Source organism: Lissotriton helveticus, chromosome 2_1 (assembly GCF_964261635.1).
Source record: "Lissotriton helveticus chromosome 2_1, aLisHel1.1, whole genome shotgun sequence".
Classification (NCBI taxonomy): domain Eukaryota; kingdom Metazoa; phylum Chordata; class Amphibia; order Caudata; family Salamandridae; genus Lissotriton; species Lissotriton helveticus.
Window position 1 is genome coordinate 691,623,549 of NC_136059.1, and position 26,002 is coordinate 691,649,550.

General features: G+C 48.7%; 1 protein-coding gene across 3 annotated transcripts in view; it reads right to left on the reverse strand.

The window, feature by feature from the left end:
• The window catches only part of MCTP1 (multiple C2 and transmembrane domain containing 1), a 2,466,151-nt gene that overhangs the window by 1,779,632 nt on the left and 660,517 nt on the right, over window positions 1-26,002 (reverse strand). The gene's annotated exons all lie outside the window — the stretch shown is intronic.

Genomic DNA, 26,002 nt, shown 5'->3' on the forward strand with positions numbered 1-26,002 from the left:
GCCTATTGCGGCCTGCGGCACAGCGTGAAGCCTCGGCCTCAATTGAGTGGCCTGCCCGACCTGCTCCCAGCCGCTGCCGCGTTCCGGTCGGGACTCCGGACCGGAAGTGAGCCGCGACTCCTGCTGAGACGCCGGGATGCGGAGAGAGGTCCCTGCTCTGCCTGTGGCCCCGCTGCCTCCCTCCAAACTGCTTTAACCCCCAGCCGGCTTGCCCTGTCGCGAGCCCGCCCGGGACACGGGGCCTCCCCGGACCAGCCCACAGCCCGCCCGCATCACCGGCGGTGCCCACGCCACCAACAACACGGGTGAGGTTAGCGGGACGGGTGGAGTGTGTAACCCGCCGTCGGCACTGTGGGCTCCGCTTCTCTCTGGCTGCACCACGCGCTACGAGACGGGGGACGGCCCGGCATCGAGGCTACCCTACCAGCGCCATTTTGTCTCCGCGCCGGGACCAAGACGGGACCCCGGGGTCTTGGCCGTGGCGCCTCGCCTACCCCTAGATCACACGACAACGGGCAGAATACGAGGATCTAACACAAGGTGGCACGCATCAAAGGGCCGCGTACCTTACAGTGGGACATAAGCCCTGAGTGTCCGAGCTGATAGTGCCGGCCCACGGTGTGGGAGTGCGCCACGCACTGCGGCGCACTGCCGCGGCATTGAATACCTGGCTCCTGTTGCGCTCCAGGTTTCCAAGGGAACCCACCTTGCTTCACCTGGAACTGTGACCTCCCCCCGCCCACCTTGCAAGACCGCGGACACAACAGCCCGCAGGGTCCCCAGCAGTACGCCGACCCACCCTGCAGCGGAGTTACGTTAAGCGGGCCAACACTGCCCCTGCCGCCTCTGGGTTCTGCACCGCAACACCGCCACTGCCTTCCTCTAGCACAACACAGACCCACCACAGCCACTGCCTGCCTCCCTGAGTGGACACTTGCGGGGGTTGTGGCTGACGGCTGCAGCTGCTACAGCGCCACCCTGCTCACGAGGTCAATGGGCAACCACAGGGGCAAAACCCAGGACCAGGGCGCTCCGACGGACATGCAGTCCACGGGCTCCGAGGACTCGCTTGCCTCTTCAAACGCGGACATCATCCCGCCGACCGGAAAGGGATCCCAGGACGCCAAGTTGGACCTTATCCTGAACGAAATACGCGCGACGCGCGAAGCACTGGAATCGCGTATAGACAGTATGGCAACTGGCTTATCCCTACTGCGGGCTGACCATAACAAATTGGCGGAGCGGGTCTCCGAACAGAAGATAGCGCTGAGTGACATCATACCACAACAGACTGAGCATTCCACGAAGCTGGAGAACGTAGAGAAACAGCTCAGACAACTTTGGGACAGGGTGGACGAAGCAGAAGGACGTGCCCGCCGCAATAACGTCCGCATCCTGGGCATTCTGGAGAGAAGCGAGGGGAGGAATCCCACCCAGTTCGTGGAGGATTGGCTGCGGAAACTGGTGGGCCAGGAAGATCTTACTGCCCTATACAGTGTGGAACGGGCACACAGGATGCCGTCGCGACCTCCTCAACCGGGGGCACCTCCTCGCCCCTTGATTGCACGCCTTCTCCACTATAGAGATCGGGACACTGTTCTAAGAGCGGCTAGAGAGAAGGCGCCGATACGCTTCGAGGATAAGAACATATTAGTATACCCTGATTTCACGCCCACAGTGCAACGAGCCAGGTCCACCTTCATGGGTGTGAAGCGCAAATTGAGAGACAGAAATATGAAATATGCACTTCTGTTCCCCGCAAGGCTCAAGATACTGCATGACAACAAATCTCACTTCTTCGATTCGCCGGAGGAGGCGGAAGAATGGATGGAAGTCACACTAACCCCACCGAACTCTCAAGACCCACTCGCAGATCATCGCAGCGGTAGTCACAGGGGCCCACTGGACAGACGGAACGACGCTTCCGACCCCGGACACCACCCTTCACAGGGTACACCGACGAAAACGCAACCTTCCAGAGGTCAGGCGGCGGGTCATTCGTCACCGCAGATATGGCTAACGGAGGAGGCGCTGGCCGCTCACGACGCGGGAGCGACCGGAGACAGAATCACCGTTACCACCGACACCCACACTGAGGTATCCGGATCAGTGGACAGCCTACAACTATTCCCAAAGATCACGGCCTAGATGCAGCGGAGTTCTGAGTGGCAACACGATTGATCCCCTCCAGGTGGTAACGTATAACTGATCCTCTTCTTCAGGTATAGTGGGTTGCATAAGGGCCCACCCTTTCGAGGGCTACCATGCCCATACAGGCCGTTAAGTGACAGTTATCAGAGGCCTACTACCCCCAGTATGCACACGAACCTAACTGAATTGTGCTCACGTTGGGCACCTTGGTTTGGCTCCCGAGCCCGTTGGCTTGGGGACCTTATTGTTAAGAGGTTACATGGTCACCCACGTGTTTCACTCTACCGCATCACGCAGATGGTCATGGGGCCTCTTAATGTTTACCAATTGTGCACCTGGAATGTACGGGGCATGGGATCGGTACACAAACGCCATAGAATTTTGGCTCAACTCAACCGCAGGGGGACACAGATTGCTTGCCTCCAGGAGACACATTTGAACAATGCTGAAAACATGAAGCTACGCAAGAAATGGAGAGGGCAGCTCTTCGCTACCTCCTATTCCGCGTTCTCCAGGGGGGCGGCGATTTGGCTCCGCAACTCTGTCCCTTTCAAGATGTTGGAACAGAGAATTGATCAGGAAGGACGTTATGTATTTGTGCGGGGACTGTTGGACGGGGATGCCATTGTATTTGGTTGTGGGTACTCACTGAACACAGGTCAAGCAGAGTTTTTGTTAACTATAAATGGGGTACTTGCAGATTGGGCTGATCACCGCTGGATAATTGGGGGAGATTTTAATGCTGTGCTCGATGTTACACTGGATAGGTCACCCCCCCCCCCTTGCAGGCCACTGAGAGCAGGAAACAGGCAGACGCTCTAACACGGTGGGCCGATGGTTGGGATTTGGCGGACGCATGGCGCAGCGGGCACTCACAGGAGAGAGAATATACCTTTTTCTCCCCACCCCACCAGCTCCACACCAGGATCGACCATGTCTTCTGCTCCCGCTCCCTCACAGACTCAATTGTTCAGACCCAACACATGGGGAAAACTCTATCCGATCACAACCCCGTTGAGCTCACTTGGCAGTGGGGCAGGCGGCTGGCCCCCATCCCGACCTGGAGACTGTCTCCGGATCTTCTTGAAGACTCGGTCTTCCGGTCGTCCCTGTCCGACACTATAGAAACCTACTTCTCCACAAATGTGAACACAGCCAGCACCCGTCAGATAGAATGGGACGCTTTCAAAGTCTGTCTCAGGGGGGCAGCAATGACCACCCGAGTGGGCAGGAAGCGGGAGGTGATCAGGCAATTGAAGGAAGTGGAGGGTTCGCTGACGTCCCTGGAGAATGAGGCAGCGGGCACAAATGCACCTTTCACGCCACTGCGGGAGGCTCACATTAGACATGCAGAGCTGCTGGAAGACCTGAGGCTTCTAGACTACAGATAATACACGAATAGACAGCATACACAAGCAGATAGGGCCGGTCCCCTACTAGCCCGCCTCCTACGTGATTCCCCAGTTTGCCATCCGATCCTGGAAATACTAGACCAGACAGGCAGCCCGACTTCCAGGGATTAATACGGCGTTTAAGGACTATTATACCACGCTGTACAGCCCCCCCCAGCCCCTGTCAGAGACTGCGTTCAAGGCCTTCCTGAGGGACCTAGACCTCCCCCAACTCACCGACAGGCAATGCAAAGACCTGAAGTGCAACATCTCAGTAGCGGAAATTAGGCAAGCAATACGAGCTCTCCCGAAGAGCAAGGCTCCCGGAACGGATGGCCTACCGGCCGAATTCTATGCAACATTCCTTGATCTCCTGGCCCCACGGTTACACTCTGTTTATTTGGAAGCTCTACGGACAGCCTCCCTGCCACAATCATCCATGCAAGCGTTGGTCACATCCCTCTTAAAGCCTGGCAAAGACGGGCTGCAGTTGGCCGATTACAGACCCCTGTCCCTCCTCAATACTGACTCCAAGATCTTGAGCAAAGTGCTGGCGTCGAGACTCGTGCAGTTCATACCACAACTGATCCATCCGGACCAATGTGGTTTTGTACCGGGCCGCAATACGGCCATGAATCTCAGGCGCTTAGCCCAGCTGATGCTCGGCAACCAAGTGGGCACGAGCTCGGAGGGCTGCATTTCTCTGGATCTGAAGCAAGCGTTCGATTCCCTTAGATGGGACTATATGTTTGCCACACTGGTAAAGTTCGGGATACCACCCGAATTCATTGCCTGGGTCAGATTACTTTACACCCTCCCCACGGCTAGAGTGCGTACCTCCAGCCACATCTCAGGACCCATAGGTATAGCGAGGGGCACCCGACAGGGCTGCCCGCTCTCCCCTCTCCTATTTATCCTCGCCCTCGAACCAATGCTCTGTAAGCTCAGGACAATGGCCCCCCGCTGTGGTGTTCAGAGGCACGGGACGGCGCACATTGTGTCCGCTTACGCAGATGACATCATATTATATCTTCGGGATTTACGGGGCGACTTGAGCCCTATACCCCAAATATTTGAAGACTTCAGGGCAATCTCTGGCCTCACCATCAGCGAATCTAAGTCCTATGGCTTCGCCTTTGTGACCACGGGCTTATCTACTCCTCTACCCTTCACCCCTCACGAATTCCAGATGGCGGATACCACCTTCCGATACCTTGGGATACACATCTACAGGGAGGCAGACATGATGATAGACGGCAACCTTGGGAGGGCCATTAGAGCACTGAAAACACAAATTCAGTTCTGGCTAACACTGCCCCTCTCAATAGCCGGCAGATTGGCGATCTCTAAGATGGTGATGCTTCCCCGCCTCATTTACCACTTCACCAATCTGCCGTTCCTGATCCCAGCAGCGACATTTAATACTCTTGACACACTACTCATGGAACTTGTATGGGGACACGGGCGCAGACGCATAGGCCTCGCTAAACTACAACTCCCCTCCGACTCCGGTGGTATGGGCCTACCGGACTTTAGGGCTTATAACTATGCGTGCCAGCTGCAATGGCTGGCCTACTGGGTGGCAGGACGCAATCTTCACGAGATCAATGTATCAGAGGATGAACATGCAAAAGGGAGGGTACACACATTACTTTTACCCAGATCGGATCTACCGAGAGACGCCCCGCCACTCCTCCGGCTGGCAGTGACATACTGGCGGAAGGCATTAAGGTACACGTCCCCCAAGACATCTTATTCCCCCACGATCCCACGCTTGGGTATCCCACTGGGCTCGGGAACACTCACGACGAACAAACTGGTGCCCTGGCACGACGCAGGGGTGTCGCATGTGGGTGACCTGTTTGAAGGGGGACACCTATTAGCCTTTGAAGACTTTAGGGCCGCGCATGGCGTTCCTAGGGGCTCATTCCTCTTGCACGCAGGCCTTCGCCATTATATCGCACACAAGTGGTCACCTGAGGGACAAGAGCCTGTTACAAACCCCCTCATAGCAATGCACTACCTCATGGGCACGGGCGGCCATCTGACCAAATGGCTCACTTCTAGCATCAAAAAGGGGAGGGCTATCACACTGTCACCGCTCCGGGCGGCGTGGGAGGGAGATATTGGCAGGCCCCTGAGAGACAAAGAGTGGGAGCGTATCCTTCAGTTTCCCAAGAAGGTAGCTAGAAACCCCAAGTTTAAGTTTATTCAATTGATGTTGCTACATAGAGCCTACCTGACCCCACACCGCATACATTTGATGTTCCCTGACGCGGATGGCAACTGCCCCCGATGTGACGCTGACGACGCATCGCTAATACACATGCTATGGCAATGCCCTAAATTGGGATATTATTGGACCACTGTCCATGACTCGCTTGAGAGGGCTGGTGCCCTGTCCCAATCACCTACACCAGAACATACACTGTTAGGGCTAGGACCGCCAACACGGACTAGAACCGTGGCGACACGTTTTACAGACATGGCCCTATTAATAGCGAAGCGAGCAATCACGATGAGGTGGAAGTCATCCAAACCACCCAACCCTGAATTATGGAAAGCAGAGGTGATACGGTGGGGCAAAGCAGAAGGCGAGGCACTACAGCGAGAGGAACGCAGAGGTCTCCGGAAAACACAGATCTCACTAGATTGGTTTGCCACAGTGGGAGCGTTTGAAACGGGGGATGACGGGGACGATGGGGATACACATGACTCACCACATATGGGATGAACGTGTTCAGACCTAGTCCTTTCACAAACCTTCACGGACTATGGTGCACTGTGATGGGGTACGGGGAATCCCGAACCATCGACCATTTTACCTCAGCCTACCTGTGTGTATAGACAAGGTTACATGTCAAAATGTCACGGGTGACCCAGATGTAAATACTATTATTATACGCATAATGAGAGAGTGTTGGGAGGGATTCTCGAGGGTGGAGGGAGGGTTCGGGAACGACGTGGGATTGTTCAGTTAATATGGTTCCGGACAACATAACGAAAAATCGATGATACTATGTACTTATATGTTTTGAGCAAGCACATGCATGTACCATCCTGATTACAATTGTGCTCCAATATATATGTAACTGCTCTACTTACTATGCTAATAAACAGATTTTAAAAAAAACAAAAACACTTTCAAACTTTTACCCAATAAGATGGAGTTATGATAGCCGGAGCACCAGGGATAGTGATGCCTGGAAAATCTTTAACCTGGACCTTTAGGAGAAAGTCCAACTGCATTCACTCAAGTAAAAAATCTCTTTAGATCTACCCAGGAAGCCACAAATCTCTAATATCACCACTCAATGTTCTTTCACCAGAAATTATCAGCATTGGTGTTAAAAATGGAAACAAAATATATTATTGTAATCCTATGTACAGAATCTTACAAAAATACCAAAGTTGCATCCAAACTGACCCGTTGTTTTTTGCTTAACTAAAAGTGGAAGGTTTCTTCCCATCACTGACCCCTAGAATGAACCCAACAGACTTTGCCATTAAGAAGGTGTTATCTATTTTGTGTCATATAAATAGATTAACCCAGTCTCCTAATGTTTAGCTACATTGTCTCAAAAAAATCAAAAACCGTCAGTGTTAGACCTGGCACCATTGGCGTGGGTCTCCTTTCCATTTTTTTCTGTTGCCTCCTGTATTTTTGCTATGAGTTTTGCTGGTCTAGATGCTTTTGGCACTTTGCCACTGCTATTCAGTGCCAAAGTGCAAGTGCTCCCTATTGTAAATTGTTGTTATGGATTAGTGACTCCATGATTGGCTTATTTGATTTACTTGTCAGACCCTAGTACAGTGCACCATGTGTGCCCAGGGCCTGTAAATCAAATGCTACTGGTGGGCTTGCAGCACTGGTTATGCCACCCACAGAAGCAGCTTGTAAAATGTGACTCGGGCCTGCCATTGCAGAGCCTGTGTGCAGCCTGGGGCTGCCATGTTGACTTGGCAAGTGCACCCACTTGCTACATATTAGTCACCACTAAGGTAGGCTCAAGGGCAGGGTGCATTGTATGTAAAAGGTAGGGCATGCCCTGATGTGTGTAGAATGTCCTGATAGTAAATTACAGCCAATTTTGTTTTTCACTATTGCAAGGCTAGCAGTTCCCATAGGCTAGAATGGGCAGTTTGATTAAAACATCTTATAATCCTAACTGACTAGGTAGAAATTCAAGTTTAGCATGCCTGAACTCAGAATGATAAAATACATATTTTAGTGAAGTTGGTTTTAACCTTCTGTGTTATAAAATACCACTTTTAGAAAGTAGGCATTTTCTTGTCTAACCATCCAAGCCTGCCTCTGCTAGGTTGTGTATTCCTTGTCTGGTTTGTGAGTGACAGGGGCTGGGGTAGCTCCAGGAGACAGGGTGAGTCAGCACAAGGCTGAATAGACCTATCTGCATAAGGAGAGGTGGGAGGAGTAGCACCTGGGCCTCAATAGGGCTGAGCCTGCCTTCCACAATGCTGGCTCCACCTCCTGTGGTGTGTACGATGACCCTGGCCCACAGACACAGGAAGAAGTTGTGCACTGGCAGAATGCCACCAGAACTGGTTTGGACTAGGTACAGACACTCTCTGTCTTCAGAGACAAAGGATTTTGGTGTATAAAAAGGGGGACCCAGATCCCAGAACTTTAGAATCACTTCTGGTATTCAAGACAACCCTGAGGAACCAGAATTCGATCTGGGTCTAGTAGAACATATAGTTATTGCTAGTAATTAGCGTGGTGTAGCTATTATACAGATATGAATCTTCGAACACTAATATGCCTGCACACATAATTGCTTAGAGACTCATGTACACTTTACTGCAGGTTATTTTGGCTTATACGTAAATCACAGCTTGACCCGACAAGCGCCATTTTGTGGCCTAGTCCGTTCTCAGCACTCAGCACTAATGAAACCTTTCCAAATGTCCATGCTCGAGATCCACTCACCTGTGAAATAGTACAACTGTAGCAACCTGCTGTTTCTCCACATTAGGCCTGTCAAGGTTATAGGTGGGGTTAAATTGGGCAAGCACATTCCAGGGGAGCGCTATTCTGACTCTCTCGGAGTTAGGAGGAGGGAGTCACCCACTCGACCTTGCTATAATGAGCTGAGCTATACTGAGGAGAGTTTTGTGTTCCATATATGGTCTTTCCTTTGCACCAACCTGTACCAGCCTGTATTTTTCCATCTTAGGTAACGGCTTCGAAATGTAACGGTATATATGTGGTTTGCTGATAATGTGCCAGCAGTCTTCTTGGCGGACCTCGTGGGGTTAGGTCGCAAGGAGCTCCTCTGGCAGAGTTTGTTTGTTGTAATAAACGATTGGACCTTCTACACTGCCAACTGACTGATTATTGGTAATTGGTATATGGGCTCTATGTAAGTATGGCTCTATTTGGGTTGTGATCATTTTTTATGGTACTTCAGTTGGCGACTCCGCCGGGACTCCGCGTTGGGGTCGTCCCTCTGTAATCAGAAACGACGGGACATTGGAAAGGGTGATCTTGATCGGGGGGAAGGATCGACCGAAGAATTGGGGTCCGCTCCGCTCTCCCGATCGAGAGAGCCCAGCTGCTAGTGACCCCACGCCAGAGTCCTTCGGGTGTAACCCGAGAACGGACCGCGTTGGTCCACAGGAATTGGCAGTGGAGAACGCCCAATCGGACCTGAGTGCACCAGGTGAGTGATTCGTCTTGTTTCATGTTGGATATCCTTTGGATTTGAATTTGGTATTTGGAATTTGGTGACTTTTGGTCACGGAGAACTGGAAAAGGGGGTCTGACGGGGCAGTATTGAGACTGCACGGGCAGACGCTCCTGTTTTGGATTTTGGAAATAACTAGAGAATAAGACCGGACGCCTTGGTGTGACTTGTGAAAATGTTTACACCCGGCCGGACTGCTCTCGGAAACGCTGACGGTTGAGATTGGATAGCACTCGGACATATCTGGAGCGACGCTTGAAAAAGCGGGCTTAGCCGGAATAGTTCGGGAGGTGAACCATGAATGCTGTCGGATGGTCCGTAGGACGGTCTGTGGTTTTGAGGAACATGTGTGGCTATCTCTGGGCCGTCTAAGGACAAGACTGTTTGATTTCTTTTGGGTCTTCTTGAGATTTGGAAAGAGTTCTCCATATGTGGGAGGCGATGGGCTCCACCTCTTGTTTGAAAATCACGTTTGTTTTGTTATTTTATGTCAAATGTGAAATTGTAGTTGTTTTATTTGTGCAAGATTGTGATAGTGGTTTTGAGTACCAAATATGGCCATGTGTATGAGAGCGTTGTAAATAATACCTTTTCTTTTCAGCTACCAGTCAGGAAAGTGAGCGATGCCGTGTTTCAGTAAACTATGCATTGACTGTGTTGGCCGAGGAGGTACAAGGCTGGATGAAAGCCAGCCAGCTCCTCCGGAGGGGACTCCTAGCCATGATATGTACTGTACGCATGGTATTGGACCCCTTTTATTTAATACATTGTGGAATAAATACGCTAAAGACAATGTAGAACTCCAGTGGCCGAAAACGGGATCTTTCGATGAGAAAAAGATCCAGTATCTGCAGGAACGTCTGTTCGCTAAACGAAGCAGGCAATCCATGTTTGATACTCTTAACAAGTGGCAGAAAGAGGCGAAACGAAGACGCATACGGTCCGAGAAATTAATGAAGATACAGCAAGGGCAGACTGTAACTCAGAAAGCCATTGCTCATTATAAAGATAAGACCGAGCAAAACATCGAATATGCGGACAGACAGTTTAGGTTACAAGTAGATAAAAGCTATGTGACTCGAGGTGAAGCAGAAGATGAAATAGAGGACTTGTTGAATACACCGCCTCCGCCCCCGTATGCACCTCAGCCTGTATATCCCGCTCTGCCTCTCCAACCGGTGACAGCCCTTCTGGCCTCCGCCCTGGAGGCAGACGTGTCTCTCATTTCCCTAGGTACTAATCGTCCTACCCCTACCTCAACGAGAGACACGGCTACCCTTCTCCCTGATGAACGGCAACCCCTGGCCATTTCTTGAGTGGTCCTAGGGACCCCGGGTCCCATTTGGACCTCTCAATCAGCCAGTACGACCCCAGGAGATAAGGAGTGCACACCGTTAGAGGAACATGCTAGTATGAAAGCTAGATGATTATTCCAAAGAGCCTCCTTGGAATATGGTGAGAAAGAAGCTGTAGCGGATCAGGCGGCTAAATGGATGCGGAACAATATATACACGGTAGCTGATTTGTGGAGTACCATAAAGGATCTCGAACCAGTCATGCAGCAACATGCGCTATACCAAATGTCATGCTATCTTATCGAGGCCTGGGAACTATGCTTCCAGGATGGGATGGCACCCCAAATACTGTACAACATCCGAGACTGGACCCATAAATTTAACATGGACCCAGTGGAGGTGTACAAGAATGTCGACACATTAGTGAAAAATCGAGGCAGAATGTTTGTAAAAAGTCCCGAAGTCCCTGAAGCACGTGCTAATACTGACCAAGTTATAAGAGCTCGAGTGGAAGCCCGTTTTCAAGAGCAATGGGTGTACACTCCGTGGAAAAGGAGTGAGGTTCTCGCCCTAAAATCACAATTGCCTGACCCCCGCAAGAACCCCACTGCCTACTACAAAGAGCTGACTGAGGCTGCAGCCTTGGCTGTAATGATGTTAGCAGATATAGAACTATTTTTCGGATTGTTGGTACCGGTCGACATATGGCGACAAGTGCATGACACTAACCACGCGCAGAACTAGGGGGGACCTTGAACGAGCTAAAAGAATGGGACCGAGACCGCAAACCCGGAGATAAGCCTAGGAACGAAATTATCTCTTTGCCAGCAAAAATAATAGCTTATATGCATACACTGATTCCCCCCGTAAAGTTGACTGGGATAAATTGACAGCCTGTAGACAGAAGAAAGATGAGAGTGTTTCCGACTTCTTCACTCGGTTTGAGGGAGTTTTCATTGATTTTAACGGACAGGATCTGGCGACGGAAGGTGGGGTCCGGCTGTTTGTGAATAGGTTTGTAACCAATTTGGCACCCGAAATTTCTGCGCGGTTACAGGCCGCCGAGAGTACCTGGACTACCTCCACTCCCTCTGTGATACTAAGCATGGCCCAATATTACGAGCATAGGGAGAATGAGAGCAAGGATAAAGTGGAGAAGAAGGCTAAGGATCTTAAGAATCGAGGATTGTTACAACAAGTCGTTCGAGGACAAGGAGGAGGGAGAGGAGTCCGAGGGCCCGTATCCAGAGGGGAGGGGACAGGCCGAGGCGCAGGCAGAGGCGCAGGCGCAGGCGCGAGCCAGCCGTTAGGGTTAAATCAGTGTGCTTATTGTAAACAGGAAGGACACTGGAAAGCTCAGTTTCCGTTACTACTCGCCCAGAACGGAGCGGTTCGGGGACGAGGACGTGGATGGGGTGGACCAGACCGGAGTGATATGCACAGGGAAGAAACGGTTCAAGGCAAGTCTGAACGAAACCATTTTGACAACTCTCAGGGTAGACAATACTATAATGAGGATTACACATTTTGTGAGCAGGGTAGGTACGACCACCCATAGGACAGCCAGGGACAGAGTAGGGGCCAGGTGTCGATCCCAGTCAATCAGCAAGGACCCTATGTGAAGGGGGAGTTGATGGGGACTTCTGAGAATTTTCCAATTGACACAGGAGCAATGAACAGTTCAGTTGCTCGATCATTGGTTCCAGGGGCGGCTCTGTCCGGGCAAAATAATGTATCTGTGGGATTTTCAGGAGTCCCAGTGGTAAGCCCCATCTCTAAACCTCTCCCCTTCACGATTGGTCCTGCCACTATTGAAACACCTTTTCTGTTGACTTCACATTGTGGAGAGAATTTATTGGGTTTGGATATGCTGAAACGGCTAAATGCAAAAATCTATTGCTCCCCAGACGGTGTTTATTTGACTATACAACCCTGCGTCGATAGTATGAAACAATGTTTTGCTAAGAATGAACCTCTCCCGCCTCAGTTCGATACCGTCCCTGCAACTTTATGGGCCACAGGGGATGCGGATGTCGGTACACTAGACATCCCTCCCGTCCATATTACGTTGAAGAAGGGTGCGAAATTGCCACGCATACCACAGTATAAGATCTCACCGACGGGTGAGCAAGCCTTGCTCTCGATCATCCAGGACTTAATTGGCAGCTGCCAATGTTTGTTATAGCCCGATTCGCCCGATTTTGAAGAAATCATCCGAGTCAGGACCCCAGGGGAATGTCGATGCATATCGTTTTGTGATTGATCTGCGGGATGTCAATAAGATCGTAATACCACAGTATCCCGTGGTGACCGATATCACCACTATACGTACCATGATCCCACCAACTGCGCGATATTTTTCGGTCATCGACCTGAAGAATGCCTTCTTCAGCATCCCCATTCATCCTGACAGCAGGCAGATCTTCGGATTCTCGTTATCTGGCCGAAGCTTCAGATTTTGTCACGCACCCCAAGGCTATACTGAAAGCCCGAGCATCTACAGTCAAGCCCTTAAGGCTCTGTTGGATGACCTAGTCTTGCCTGACGGTAACGTGCTCTTACAGTACGTGGACGACTTGTTGATTGCGTCCGACACTGAGGAAGGCTGTAAGGACGCCACGGTTAAATTGTTACACCATTTGGCGGCAAAGGGGAATAAGGTGTCCTTGTCTAAGTTTCAATATTGTCGACAGGAAGTGACCTACCTAGGTCATCTACTATCGAAGGAGGGGAGGCGTTTGACTCCTGAACGTATTACTGCTATCTCTAACATGTCTGTCCCTTGCACCCAGCGTGAAGTTCGTGCTTTTCTTGGCATCACCTCTTACTGTCGCCAATGGATACCTAATTTTTCTCTTCTTGCTAAACCTTTGTTGCATTTAACCACTAAAGATGTGCATGAACCTCTCCCTTGGACTGATGAATGTCAGCACTCTTTTGACTCTTTGAAATCTGCCCTTTGTTCTGCACCCGTCTTGGGTATTCCTGACTACCGTAAACCTTTTGTACTATACGTGCATGAGGTCGACGGTTGCTCGCTTTCAGTGTTAACTCAGGAATTAGGCGGTAAGCAAAGACCTTGCGCTTATTTGTCGTCCACCTTGGATAACGTGGCCAGAGCATTCCTAGCTGTCTGAGGGCCACAGCAGCTGTCGTGGTGGCCATCCGACAGTCGGAAGGACTCGTTCTAAATTCTAGCCTAACGGTGATGGTACCCCATGCTGTGGATGTATTGCTAAATAAGACTAAAACACAGCATCTGACGAGTGCACGCCTCACAGGATATGAATTTACGCTCTTTGCCCCACATATCATGATTACGCGATGTGCCACAATAAATCCTGCCACATTGCTACCACTGCCTTCGAATGAAAATTTAAATGATGTACATGATTGCATATTTAGAACTGAAGAAGAAACGAAGGGTAGGATTGACCTCACAGACATTCCTCTATCTGACCCTCAGGGGGAGTTATATGTGGATGGATCCTGTTTCAAGTTAGCAGATGGAACAACAACAGCTGCGTATGCAATGACCACATTAAAAACGGTAGTGGAAACATCTCGAGTGCCCTATCGATCAGCTCAGGCTGCCGAACTGGTGGCATTATTACGAGCCTGTGAACTGAGTGAAGGGCTCGAGGTCAATATCTACACAGACAGTCAATACGCCTTCGGCGTGGCCCATAGCTTTGGCCGACTGTGGAGGGAGCAGGGTTTCCTCACCTCTCATGGTCAGAAAATACAGAATGGCCCACTGGTGTTATGATTGTTGGATGCCCTAACCTTGCCTAAAAAGCTAGCCATAATAAAATGTAGTGCCCATAAGGCGGTGGTGGACGAAGTGGGCGAGGGGAACGCTTTTGCAGATCAGATTGCTAAGCAAACGGCTCAGTCCACGATGTCTAATATGTTTGTAACGTCTTCTGGTAGATGGGTGGAGGAGTCTGACTTTTTCGATAATACCATAGAAAGTGTGAAAGAATTACAGAAGGAAGCTACCCCAGCTGAATTGGAACGGTGGGAAAAGGAAGTGGGGAGACTGGATGAAAATAACTGTTGGGTTGATTTAACGGAAAAGCGAAGATGGCTGTTGCCCAATGCCCTGGTGCAAGCCGTTGTAACTATGGCTCATGGCCCAGCCCATGTGGGAGCTAAAGGAATTTGTGCTTTGTTGGACACAGTATGGAATAATCCTAACATACAACGGACGGCTGTCCGTTTGGTCCAGTACTGTATGGTTTGTTTGCAACATAACCCAGGGAAAGCAGAAAGTGTTTTAAGTGGAAGTTTCGCACCCCCAACTTTACCGTTTGAAGTACTCCAGATGGATTATATCCACATGGAGCGCGTCAACAACTTCAAATATTTTTCAGTAGTGGTGTGTGCCTTCAGTAAATGGGTTGAAGCCTACCCAACTAAAGAGAACACTGCCCTGGCGACAGCAAAGGCCCTTATCAAAGAATTTATACCAAGATTCGGTTTGCCCCATTTGATTTGGTCAGACAATGGGGGGCACTTCCAAGGGGCCCTTGTTAAACACATCTGCAATGGCTTACAAATACGACAAAAGTTCCATGCAGGCCGACACCCCCAGTCAGCAGGGTTGGTGGAGAATATAATGGGATTTTGAAACTAAAAATGGCTAAGATCCAAGAAAGTACTGGGTTAAAGTGGCCTGACACCCTACCCTTAGCTCCCATGTCATTGAGAGTTACCCCTCATTCCCGTTCGGGTCTCTCTCCCTATGAGATCATCTTTGGGCAACCAGCTAACATATGGGGGGTACCTAGGCCACGATCTTTTTCTGATGTTGAATACCCTATGTTGATCGATTACTTGTATATCTTGACTAAAGACCTCCGTTCTATTCATCAGCAGGTAGCATCTGTACAGCAGCCTCTGCCAGAGGGCCCCGGGCATCGATTGGAACCTGGCCAGTCGGTACTGGTCAACAAGTATGAGCGAGATACCAGCTTGGCCCCGAGGTGGTCCGAACCACACCAGATACTACTTGCAACGCGGACGGCGGCAAAGGTGGATGGGAGGAAGGATTGGATACATGTCTCCCATCTGAAGAAACTGCCACTTCCGCTTCCTTATGATCAGCTGCAATCTGGTGAAATATTGACCCAGGAAACTGAGAGAGCCACTGCATTTGTCCCTTTTTCCGATGCCTGTGAAACAGACCAAAGGCAAGAGAAAGGAGTGACGGGATCGGGCAAACCGGTCTCAGCCGAATCCGCAAGTGCCCTCAATCCTGTAGTTGATATTCCTGCGAGCGGAGGCTCCCATGAAGGAAAAGTGTCTACTTTACTATTTTCTGATCAGGAAACTCTGGGTCATGTGCGATACAACCTACGGCCAAGAAAGCATCACGGTGCCTCAGACAACACTGCTAGGAGATAAGGAAAGACTTGAGTAGAAAGGGTTTGCTAGATTCCAAGTCTGAGGTACTGAGCTGGACACTGGACTGAACACTTTGAGAGCTGGAACTTTGGTTATTGTCCTCTGTTCAGAGAGAAAGACTTACACTTGAGAAACGGCCAGGTTGTGCATCAAATCCCCTCGGGAACGATTTCTTTGTTTTTCTTGAGATGAACGATAGGAGTCTATCTGTGAGACTCTGACGGACACAGGTCGAAGAACCCTCTGGCAGGACGGACTGCTGCGCCCGAGTTTAGTTTTGGACTTTTAGTTAGGAAATGTACCCTTTTGGTCGCGTTGTACTTGAAGAAGAACGTCCCATTGCACCACAATATTTGCCGTTTTATGAGGCAATGTTTTCCACTTGGACCATGCGTGTGAAAATAGCCTTTGTGTTAGTAATAACTGTTATATTAGCCATCTTTATGGGTGTTTTCATATATTTAGAGTATAAGTACCCCATGCAAGCTATAATGCCCTCTACCATTGCCCCGCCCGAGCATTTGATGTTTACCTTAGCCCCGCATAAACAAAGGCACCGCCAGACTTATGCCAAGAATTTATTTGTAGAAATGCTCCATCAAACTCACAGTACTACCAACATGACGGATTGCTGGGTTTGTGGGCTCTTGCCATCAGTTATGCATAAACATGACCTGTTTCTCTCTCTGCCCTTGTCCTACTTAGGAAGCTGTGAAGCATGGTTTCAAATTTTCTCTGCTATGTATAATCACTACGTAGAAAACCCCAAACAATACTCGGAGAAGGACTATAATATGATCCTAGCATACATTGAAACACACCAGGGATTTGACCTGGCTGGAAATGGGGGGGAGGGATCGCTGGACCCAGATGCTTGTATGAATTTGTATACTGCTAATGAGAACAGTACTTGGTTACAGGACAAACTTTATGACTTTGCTAATTTCAATCATTATCAGTATTTCCAGCATTTTGTTGCCAGAAATGTCACTAGTGAATGCACTATGCCTGTCCCTTTTTTTAATACCTCCTCCGATTTCTGTGTCCAGGGTATGGGACATGTACAGGTTGGAAATAGTATCTGCAATTATACCTACAGAATGAAGATTTTCAGTAGCCCTCCATTGTTGACACCACCAAATGTGTATTTTGTTTGTGGGGAGAATGCTTATACTTGGTTATCGCGAGGATGGGCGGGGCAGTGTTACTTGTCCTTCTTGTACCCCCCTGTGTATATAGCACCATCAGACTACCATAACACACACCAGCTCCATAGTGCAAAACAAGTTTCCAATAGACAGCGAAGACAGCTTGACATGACTGAAGTTGATCAGACTGACACCTCCTTGCAACAGTTTACGGACTTTACGAAGATTGGTCCCTTTCTGGGGGCCGATCTTTGATAGTAGGGAAATAAAACGATTGTCTAGGATAGTGGAAAATGTCATTAATATCACCACTGATATCATGACTAATATCACTGTAGAGCTTCAGGCCACGAGACTCGTTTCGCTCCAGAACCGGATGATTCTTGACGTCATCCTGGCCGATCGGGGAGGAGCATGTCAAGTGATCGGCAGCTCCTGCTGTGTTTATATTCCAGACTCCGCCCCCACGGTTCATTTGGCTATCCAAAAATTACATCGCATAGCAGCGGAAATGCACACTGAGAATGGGTCCTGGTCACTTTCTAGTTGGTTCTGGGGGCTATTGTCGCCTTGGGGTTGGAAATTTTTGATGATAGTCGCTGGAGCAGCCGGTATCATAATCACCTGCTGCGTCGGTATGCAGTGTGGACCGGCTTGCTGTTCTTACTGTGCTACAAAAGTGACAGCCATGTTCACCCCCTCTTCTGTCCCCACTAAGACTCAGATGCTCCAACAGGAGATTTGTGAGTTGATGGCCATTGATGAAGAAGTCTTCCACGATTAGTACTTCCTATGAGTTAGCTACATCACGCTAAAAGGAGGGTTTGAGGAATCAGAATTCGATCTGGGCCTAGTAGAACATATAGTTATTGCTAGTAATTAGCGTGGTGTAGCTATTATATAGATATGAATCTTCGAACACTAATATGCCTGCACACATAATTGCTTAGAGACGCATGTACACTTTACTGCACGTTATTTTGGCTTATACGTAAATCACAGCTTGACCCGACAAGCGCCATTTTGTGGCCTAGTCCGTTCTCAGCACTCAGCACTAACAAAACCTTTCCAAATGTCCATGCTCGAGATCCACTCCCCTGTGAAATAATACAACTGTAGCAACCTGCTGTTTCTCCATGTTAGGCCTGTCAAGGTTATAGGTGGGGGTAAATTGGGCAAGCACATTCCAGGGGAGCGCTGTTCAGACTCTCTCGGAGTTAGGAGGAGGGAGTCACCCACTCGACCTTGCTATAATGAGCTGAGCTATACTGAGGAGGGTTTTGTGTTCCATATATGGTCTTTCCTTTGCACCAACCTGTACCAGCCTGTATTTTTCCATCTTAGGTAACGGCTTCGAAATGTAACGTTATATATGTGGTTTGCTGATAATGTGCCAGCAGTCTTCTTGGCGGACCTCGTGGGGTTAGGTCGCAAGGAGCTCCTCTGGCAGAGTTTGTTTGTTGTAATAAACGATTGGACCTTCTACACTGCCAACTGACTGATTATTGGTAATTGGTATATGGGCTATTTGTAAGTATGGCTCTATTTGGGTTGTGATAATTTTTTATGGTACTTCAACCCCTTGCCAAGGAGAAGAAACAAGGAAACTTAAGAACAAGACTGCCCCTGTGCTGTGCTGTTGGGGTTGGCCTGCAGTGGTTACGTTATTGCCAAGGAGAAAAGGAACTTTGTGTGTACTTTTGCAATCTTGAAGAAGAATCTCAAAGGGCTTGAACTGTGCTTGCCTCCTTCCTGAAGTCTCAGGGATGCAAGATTCACCACCAGCTCCCTTGAATTCCATTGCTTTGGAATTCTGCCTGCAGAGAGGTGCCTACTGTTGTTTGAGCCCTCTGAGAAGACTGCGAGTCGCTGGGAGCTGGAAGCGTGACACAACGAGGAGAAGCGAGTCGCTGCCGGAGCAGTTGCCGTTGCATCGCCGAAGAAGCGTGCCGACGCTGCAGCTGTTCACTGTTGCACCATCAACGATGTGCGTCGCATCACCGGAGAAGCGTGTCGCCGCCACAGAGGTCGCTGTCGCATCACTGGAGAAGCGTGTCGCAGGGCCTGTCGCGGTTCAGAAGTTACAGAGTTTGCCGCACGGCCATCGGGTGTGCATGCCTCACATCCCACGTTGTCGCATCGCATTGAGATGTCATTTTCTCGCATCGACCTGGATCATCGCATCGCAGCGCCATCTTGTCGCATCGCACCGGATAACAGTGAGAAACCAACGCATCACCCCCCCCCCCCCCCCCGGTAAGGAACCGACGCATCACCTCCCCCGAAGCAAGGAACCGATGCATCACCTTCCCTGCGACCCTTCTGTTTGTATTGCGTGACACATCCAAGGTACTTTAAGAGTAAAGTGTTGCATTTACCATCTACATTTGAACTAAGCTACTTCTACCATTTTAAAGTCTATTTTTGATTACAGTATTGTGGATTTTGTGCCATTTGGTCTTGTGTTAAGTCTAGTAAAGATTACTTATTTTTCTAAACTGGTCTGGTGTCCATTTGTTGTGTTTTCACTGTATTACTGTATGTGTTCACAAATGCTTTACACACTGCCTCTGAGATAAGCCTGTCTGCTTGTGCCAAGCTACCAAGGGGGTGAGCAGGGGTTATTTTAGAAGTGTACCCCCTTACCCTGACCAGAAGCAAGGCTCCCTATTTGGTCAAATGTACCTACCTCTGCCAACTAGAGGCCCCCAGGTCTAACAGTCTGACTCAAACTCAATTAACGACAGCAGTCTAAATGCTAGTAATCTCATACATGAACGTTGGCAGTGCTATATTTCCAGTTGTCTTCCAAGCATCACTTACTCCACTAATGACTGTGCCTAATTTCATGGCCAGACTTATCTCCACCAAACTGAAATGTGATCACAACTCTCCAAAAGTAAGAGGCTGACTTTTAGATTTCCTAGTGCTTAATTGTTCTCAAGCACGGCATCTAAATGTTTGAACTAACTAAAAATTCAACCTTAATCCAGTATTCCCTATTTCAGGAAATTTGTAAAAATCTATCTTTTCTGTCTTCATCCGAAGAAATGATTACCACTCTAAAATCCGTTTTTATATTTTTTTTTATTCTTTTGGGTTATTGCTTTTCTCGCCTCTTCACTTTCTTTTTTCCATGTATTCCTTGTTTCTATATAAAGCACGCAAAAATTAACATGGGGCAGAGACATTAGAGACTAATGTCAAAAAAATAAATAAAATACGTGCTATCCAGGCTAAATCTCTTAAATATACAGCTACAAAAGCTAAAGTAAGCTTGTGGAAGCAATAACATTCTACTGCTTTCTTGCATTAAATCCGCTGACTACCAGTTGGTAGGAAAATTCGGTTTAAAGGCTACTATATAATCTGCACAGTAAACAGCCCTACTTATGAAATAATTATCTTGGCGTGGTATCTCAAAAATAATTTGCTGAATTCTATCATTCTACATGGCCGTGGCATAAGAAAAGAGAATGGAATATTTGTTGGAACAAGGAAGGAGGGGGAGCACACTGCCTGGCATTAAGCTCTGAAGTGAGTGTTACTATGCACTGCATTTGCCACAATGCCTGCCATGTCCTCCCTCCATCTTTTGAACTATTTGCTAGACCCTGCACCATGTTTAGGATTGCTGAAAATTCTGCAGAGCAGTCAAGCAAAATTAACATGCCCTTACCTACCATTTTCAGCATTCCAACTATGATGTTCGCCTGAGCAGTTTCAATGCCATGTCAAGGATGAAAGACAGATTGACAGATGTCAAGATTTTTTCTCATCACTTGTCCACTTGATTTTTCAGATGGTTGGTGAACACTTCCTTGAGAACTTTGCTCACAACAGGCTATCCAATTGTCAGGTTATACCTGTTTGGTGCTAATAGATAAATGTTGGATTTTTAATGAGTGGCTCAATTAATTGATGTTTGTGTTCGGAGGGTGGGAAATGCAGATATGCTTGATTTACAAATGACCTAATGGTAAGTGTAAATAAACTCGAAATCGATGTAACGGCAGCCTGGAGTTGGGTCATGGTCAAGATTGGTAGCCTGGAGTCAGTAATTAACTCATTTCATTTCATCCACTGGTTAGTTCAGAACTGAGCAGTTCTATTAGGATTTAGAGTCAGTGCACGTTTTTGGCATTACGTCTTGCTTCTCAATTCATATGTCTCACCCACGTAAAACAATCTTAAAAAGATGCAATACTTATTTAAAAAAAATCAGCCATGTTGTTGCAGGAGGTTTGGGCATGAGCTTTGGAGGACACTGCTGAATTTGGGTGAGGCTGGTTTTGGAAAGTAATATGTGTTTCTTAGACCCCTTTTATCATTCTTCAGTTAGTTTGAAGTATTTTCACCCATGATGCCGTTGTTGCAAGGCTTATTTCCACATTGAATATGGAGGTTGTTAGATCTGAGGGTCTCTAGTTGGCAGAGGGAGGTACCACTGTCCAAATAGGGACCCTTGCTTCTAGTCACGGTAAGGAGGAACCACTCTTTAGATAACCCCTGCTCACCGCCTTGGTAGCTTGGCACGAGCATACAGGCTTATCACAGGCAATGTACTAAGTATTTGTACCAACACTCACAGTAACAGAGTGAAAACACCATAACTGACTCCACAACAGTTTACAAAAATAAAGGTATTTAATCTAAACTAAACAAGACCAAAGCGACAAAAATCCAACATACACAGTTCAAGATATGGGTTTTAAAGAGTTCTTAAGGGTTGCGTCAAAACAATCCACAGTTGTGTTAGAATAGTTCACAGTTGCGTCACGTTTAGCCAACAGTACCATTAGATGCGACAAAGTTCCAAAACAGAAGCTGGTGCGGTGGAAAACAAGAGATGAGTCACTCCTGAGACCCTGGGGAGGCGATGCGACAGCCCCGCTGGACGCAGCGGGCATGTTACGACGAATCCGGTCTGTATGGGGAGGGAGGCGATACCTTGTATGGATTCCAGTGCGTAGGTTCCGTAGGGAGCCTCTCGCAAAGGCACGATGCGACGATCTTCGGGACGGCAACGATCTCAGGTGCGGCGGCGATGCGTGGCGCAGCGTCGATCTTCTCCTCTCGTGGCCCATCGATGCGATGGCTCTGCAACGATGTTCGCAGCAACGTGATGCGGTCCGCAAGCAAGCGGTGCGGCGATCTCACCCAGCGATGACAGGCTCTGTGACGATACTCGCAGCGATGGTACTTTTCCCGCCTTGGAGCAATGCGTTCCGCAAGCGAAGGATGCGTCGGTTCTTGCAGCGGCGACAGGCACTGAGACGATCTCGATCTTCCCGGAGACGGGAATTTCCTTGCACTTACGGGGATGCGCTCCGCAAGCGAGCGATGCGTGAAAATTTGCAGATAGTCTTAGTTTCTTGTTCTCCAGATTTCCAAACAGCAGGCCACAACTTCCAGATGCCCCTCAGTCGTATTCAGCACTCAGGAAGGGTAGAACTCTCTCAGCAGAGTTCAGGGAAAGCTGGGGGGTGAAGTTCTTTTGTTCCTGGGACTTCTTAACAGGAGGCCAGCTCACAACAGGCCCTTGGAGATCTCTTCAAGCAATGGGACAAAGCAACAACAAAGTTCTTCCCCTCTCCTTGGCAGCAAAGCAATTGCAGGTCAGTCTAGCAAAGCAACAGCAGGACAGTCTTCCTTCTTCAGTCCTCCAGCTTTCTCCTTGGCAGAGGTTCTTTCTTGATTCCAGGATGATCTAATTTTCTATAGTCAGGGGTCCAGTACTTATATCCCTAAAAGTCTTTGTTCCCTTTGTGCAGGAGGGCTCTGAGCCCGGTCTGAACCAGTTCTGGGTGTTCCTTGAGCACTTTGTTTTCCTGGCTTCTCCTTTCCTTTCAGAGTGAGGGGCAGGGTCGTCAGCCCCCCAGCAGGAGGTGGAGCCAGCATTGTGGAAGGCAGGCACAGCCCTATTCAGCCCAGGGGCTATCCCCTCCCACCACTCTATATGCAGATGGAGCTATTCAGCCCGATGGCCCACTCAGCCTCAGGGAGCCACCCATTCCCTGTCACTCACAAACAAGACAGTCAATTCACAAATAGGCCAAGGCACACAGAAAGGTCAGACAAGAGAACAGCCACTTTCTAAAAGTGCTGTTTTAAAACACAGGATTTAAAAACAACCTTTCCTTAAAGATGTGTTATTAAATTCTGACTTCAGGGATACCAGACTTTTATGTCCTGTCTTGCTCCTTTGGGAAGATATGCTGGTAGCCACTGTAGCCAGCTTTCCCCATGATGGCCTATGGGGCAAGATAGCCTTACAATAGTGAAAAACGAAAATGGCTGTAATTCACTACCAAAGCATGTCACCTGCACTAGTACATGCTCTACCTTTCACGTACACTGCACCCTGCCCAAGGGTGTACCTTGGGCCTTCCATAGGGGTGACCAATGTGCACATAAAAGGGAAGGGTTAGGCCTAGTCAGTGGGGACACTGACCAGGGGAACATTGCAGTTCACAGACTGCACACAGGCACTGCGGTGGCAGGCCTGAGACACCATTTTAGGGCTACTCATGTGGGTGGCCCAATCTGTGCTGCAGGCCCACTAGTGGCATTTGAATCACCAGCCCTGGCACACTCAGTGCACTTTACTAGGGACTTCTTGGTAATAGAAATATGCCAATCATGGATAACCATTCACAATAACAATTTATACAGGGAGCACTTGCACTTTGACACTGCTCAGCAGTGGCAAAGTGCCCAAAGCATCTAAACCAGCAAAATAGAAATCCAGCACAGCATCAAAAATACAGGAGGTAGAGGCAAAAAGATAGGGGGAAACCACGCCAAGGATGCCAGGTCTAACAGAGGTGTACACCAAGGAATTAGTAGGATTATTCTCAGATATCTCTTATGTGCTTTTCAAGGGCATCAATCATACTACTAGCCAGTCCATCATAGAGTGGACTATTTTGCGAATAATTTCATGCAGTGACCTCCATATTCTGTTCTCCATGCCAGCAATGGGCTGGTAGATCTAATTTTGCTGGGCTGCTAGAGCAACTTTTCTAATATGTACAGACCAATAACTAGAGCTTTCAAAATTACATCTATACTGTGATTGCATTTTAATTTCTCAAAAATGATTACTGCTATTCCTGCATGCAAAACATTAAGGGGCAATTTACGAGTTTGGCAGTCCCACAGCTGACAGTGCAACATGCTGTCCACTCTTTGACAGCCAAACCCATTGTGCGACCACCTGCCAGATTAGGACTTAACTCCTGTTCTGGCTGGTGGTCATGCAGCAGTCTGACAGCAACAGTCTGTTAGGGTCATAGAAGAACCTAACATGCAGACCGCCGCTCTCAGAGCACCTTCCTGCACCTTCCTACATGTAGTGTGGCATGCCACACTGTGCAGAAACTGGGGGTGCTAATCCAGGGGGGCACTACATACATGTGTCCCCCTGCATGCACCCCCTAGGCCCTGACTTAGTTGCCTCACTGCCACCCTTTTAATGGTGGGCACTTCGCCATGAAAAGGGTGGTGGTGAGGCAGCTCGACACCGTCAGCATACTTCTACCTCTGACAGCTTCATGAACGTCATGGGATCCTTGATCTCTGGCGATCGCAGCAGTCCTGTGGCAGTCCGACTGCCACAGTCTCAATACTGAGGGTGGCCCGCAGTGCAGCGGCAGGCGGACCGCCACGACGGGTTCGGTGACTCATAATCAGACCCTTAAAGTCATGCCTTTACTCAAATGAATAAAATGACAAACTATAATTTTGTCCACTTTAGGCAACACTTCCTTTACTAAACTAAACTGTTGCTTAGCAAAGACTTCTGGGGGTGGGGGCAAAAGTAGTTTAGATTTATAACCATCTGCATACAACAGAGAATGATCACTAACCCCTTTGACCACTAGCAGATTAGTTTCCTCAAGTTTTACATCTGTTTTTGGTGACCCTGGAAATAGAATAAACAACATTCGAGCATGGGGACACCCTTGATGAACCCCCTTGTTTGATCCCAGTTTGACTGTAATACAATCAGAGCTACCACACCACACTCTCTATATGTAGTATTGCAGAAGGATAATTGGACCCACAAGGTAATGCCTCTACGTGTGCCCAATTAGTCTAACTCTACCGATGATAGGGAGTAACCCTTTAAGTGAAGAGCTTTACCCACAATTAAGAAGGCCACATAAAACTGGTCTGGCATGTGTACAAATGTCAATTATGGTCTTTGAGACCACAAAAGGGCCAATTTCACGTTAGTGTCCTATAAAAATATCTGGCACTGACTTTACTTTATTAGTCTAGGTTGGGACAGGGCAGCTGTCAAACAGACCTATTGCTTGCAACATACATAGAGTGGGCTTGGGTACACCACTTTCAACCACTAGCTTACTTCGACCAGCCTCTTTCAGCTTTTGACTTGAGACTTTGTCAATCTCATCTTGTTTCATCCCAGTGGAGTTTGTATTTCTCATCTAATGCTATTGGTTATTTGGTTGTATGCTTCCTTCCATCTGCACTCAAGCTCTTTCATTGCACTATATGAGTGCACTATAGGCCCTACTGTCCATTTCTGTTGGGTACCTTTTGTGTCTCACCCACTTCCTCTTCTGTTCCTCCTCTCTGTTCCCTCTCACTACTCCATCCTCCCCCTGTACGTTCTTCATTCCCCCACCCACTCTTTCCCTTCACACCACCATCTCTTATGTCCCTCCTGGCCCTCTCCCTTTCCCCTGTGCACCCCTCTTTCCAGCTGCCCACTACCCTCACACACCTACATCCCACCCCTTTACCCTTTAGGCTCTTTGTTCCCCCTCACAACTACTTTTCCTAAGTACCACTAGGACCTGGTATAAGCTGGGCCAAAGTAAAAACGCACTCGCTTCAATTTTAACCTCCTTTTGTTTCTGTGTTAAAGG